The sequence below is a fragment of the Salvelinus sp. IW2-2015 genome, unplaced genomic scaffold (assembly GCF_002910315.2).
Source record: "Salvelinus sp. IW2-2015 unplaced genomic scaffold, ASM291031v2 Un_scaffold516, whole genome shotgun sequence".
NCBI classification, from domain to species: Eukaryota; Metazoa; Chordata; class Actinopteri; order Salmoniformes; family Salmonidae; genus Salvelinus; species Salvelinus sp. IW2-2015.
In genome coordinates, this window is record NW_019942567.1 from 836,622 (window position 1) to 839,822 (window position 3,201).

General features: G+C 43.0%; 1 protein-coding gene across 3 annotated transcripts in view; it reads right to left on the bottom strand.

Annotated features, from left to right (window-relative positions):
* The window catches only part of LOC112068447 (uncharacterized), a 19,600-nt gene extending 16,641 nt beyond the window's left edge, over positions 1 to 2,959 (bottom strand). Inside the window, exon 1 of one of the 3 annotated variants that reach the window (XM_070438160.1) lies at positions 2,768 to 2,958. The gene's annotated coding sequence lies outside the window, so the exon portion shown is untranslated. Of the gene's footprint in view, positions 1 to 2,767 lie in introns of all 3 variants that reach the window. The other 2 variants (XM_024135608.2, XM_024135609.2) reach the window with 2 other exon arrangements.
* Positions 2,960 to 3,201: the final 242 nt, after the last annotated feature.

A 3,201-nucleotide genomic window follows, 5' to 3' on the forward strand; every position in this document is an offset into this window, starting at 1 on the left:
CAGGGCGATCTATTACATTATTCTGTTGACCAGGGCGATCTATTACATTATTCTGTTGACCAGGGCGATCTATTACATTATTCTGTTGACCAGGGGATTGTTTAGTCTTCTAGGGCATCATATAATGACAGACCAGAAGCTGCATGTATCTAATTATAGACAAGTTGACTAACAAATAGCCTACCAAAATGTTGGGAATTATAAGCAGAAACATATCTAAATCAGGCAGACAAAAAAAGTCCTGCAACCCCTGTCAAACAGCGCCTTTTCTATTTTTGAGGGTTAGTGGTCGGGCGTGGGCCTCAGATTTTCACTTTATCACATATAGTCGGGCGGTTGCCAATGGGTTATTAGCAATTGTGGGTAGGTGAACAAACAGCTGACCCGCGCACCTGTAGTACCTTCCACTAAAGGCGCATTTCAGGAATTTAAAAACAAGAAAACGGTAACCCCCCCATTTGTATTGGTAACAGCTGGGGATGGGGACAGAGAAATGTAATCACTCTTATATTGGTCAACAGACTATGGATGCAAGGACTGATCATCCATAACATAAAAATMATAGTTAACCAAGTTTTAACCAGTCCAAAAATGTATGAACCGATCCCGGATTGCCCCTTTAATCGTGCAATCCTGTACAACACAGTGTTGGGAAACAGACATAGTCACAACAATAGGTTATGTTCACAAAATGTTATTATTTGTGCTCTGAGAAAGTGCACAGGCTACTGTGAGGTGGCAGGTAGCCTAGCAGTTCCGTTGGGCCAGTAAGTGAAAGGTCGATGTGCCCTTGAGCAAGGCAATTAACCCTAATTTGCTCCAGGGGCGCCATTCTACTATGGCTYACCCTGTAAAACAACACCTTTCACTGCACACATCCGGTGTATGTTGCCTTCATGCTCTGCCTTCATGCTCTGCCTTCATSCTCTGCCTTCATGCTCTGCCTTCATGCTCTGCCTACTCTGTCCCAATCAACACATGGATCACTAGCTCACTGTCAATCCACAAACCATTATTCCATCATCTGACAAATTCAATGTGAACCCGGCCCACTTCCCTACACTGTGTTTTGTTCATTTAAAAACATATTATGTGGCCTCSCGAGTGGCGRAGCGGTCTAAGGCTCCGCATCACAGTATTGCGGTGTCACCACAGTCTGGGGTTTGATCCCAGGCTGTATCATTACCGGCCGTGACCGGGAGTCCCATAGAGCGCTGCACAATTGGCCCAGCGTCGGGAGGGTTTGGCCTGGGGGGCTTTACTTGGCTCACTGCGCTCTAGCGACTCCTTGTGGCGAGCCGGGTGCCTGCAGGCTGCCTTCGGTCGTCAGTTGAACAGTGTTTCCTCRGACACATTGGTGCAGCTGGCTTCTGGGTTAAGTGAGCGGGTGTTAAGATACGAAGTTTGGTGGGTCATGTTTCGGAGGACGCATGACTCGATCTTCGCCTCTCCCGAGCACGTTGGGGAGTTGCATCGTTGAGACAAGATCGTAATACCAAAAAAGGGGTAKAAATTGAACACAAAAAAACCTTGTGTTTTCATACAAGATGCAATTAGAGATAAGTGTATTTTCACCATGAATAAACACTACTAGCCATTTGTCCTGTAAATAATGCAATTTAATATGGAGAACATCTTCCTCTCCGTCATCTTATAGATAATCCCTCATTCACCCATCCTTTCTCTAAATATTATATTTTTCTATTTCTAATGAGAATTCAATGAGGGTACATAAGGAAACAGTTCTTTCCTGCACAGTAAAATTGCAAGAGTTAATTTAACTCCTATGGAGTCCATTGTAACACTATTTTGGGGTTTATATGGTCCCACCCCTCTTTTGTGTCTGTTCATATTTTTGGAGTACAAAATTACACTAAAAGGAGTAAGTATCCACCTATCAGAGAGTTGATTAAATGTAACTCTAAATGCCATTTACTCTTTTCAGTATAGTTTTMAATGAACTCCCTTGCCAATTATACTTGTATGTGTTTTTTAAAATTAACAATCAACTATAGCAGAGTACACTTCACTTTTAGTTTACTTCCTTTGAGTTATAAGGGTGTAAAGCCTTATTTGAATATTTCTTAATGTGTCACATTATGGTGGTTTGCAATGTGATATCCAATCTCTGTTGGAAGCCAACTTCCAAGAAGATAGCCAGCACTTCTACATCACTCACAACTTGCATTTAGAATACCTGTCAGTGTAGGGAAGAACTTACAATACATGAAGACTACCTACATCATGTAAACTGGAACAACTATCGCACTTGCTAACGGTTGCTATGAATCCACCTACTTATAGATTGGATTAGTTTAGAAAKATTTCAGTAGCATAAAATGAGTGTACTGTACATGCYAAAACACAGATATTGAAACAAAACATTTTAAACTCAACCTGCAAAAGAGAATGATGGGAAATATGACAATGATGCCCCTCCCACATCTGTGGATAACCCCGTAGATTTAACTCCCTGTCTCTGGTTACTCTTAATGTAGTTAAAAGTACTCCGTCCCCATGAACTACAGTCATCAACACTAACTTCAGGGAGCGTATCATTCTCTTGAGGGTTCAGATAACTCCCAGTAGAGTCAATTTAACCCTCATTTATTTAACACTGGGATTTCAACCATTCTTGATRTACTGTTTGTATGCTAATGAATGGACTCTCCTGCTCAGCCTTACTTCTGCCACCTGCCCACCTGCCAACCCGCCCAAACCTTACATGCCCCTGCTCCCCACATACACTTAAAGCAGGCTCACTCACCTCTTCCCAGTACCATCAACAACCCGATTGTCSCTTCTGCTCCAATCAGAATCAGAATCCCTCTCGTCCTTAGCCCTGGAGAGTTGGTTGATCAGTGCCAGAGAAGGATAGAGCAACAGAGAGAGAAAGCAAGAGASGAAAAGGAGGCATGGAGAGCGCTCCCCCCTCCCCCCAATCTCCACCCTGGGAACAGGTTGGAGCGGTCCTCCTCCAGAGTACACWAACACAGACGCTCGGGCCAGTTCTTCCTGGATATTCCGGTTCTGCAGAAATCCCAAGAAACCGGCCCAACCGGATTTATGAACCCTAGAAAAAATAAGTAGAGAAACTCAAACACACAACAGAGAAACTCATTGCCATGCATTAAATGTTTCACTCCTACTATTCTGAATTAAGAGAGGAGATCTTTTAAAAAATACATAAATCATGCTCTA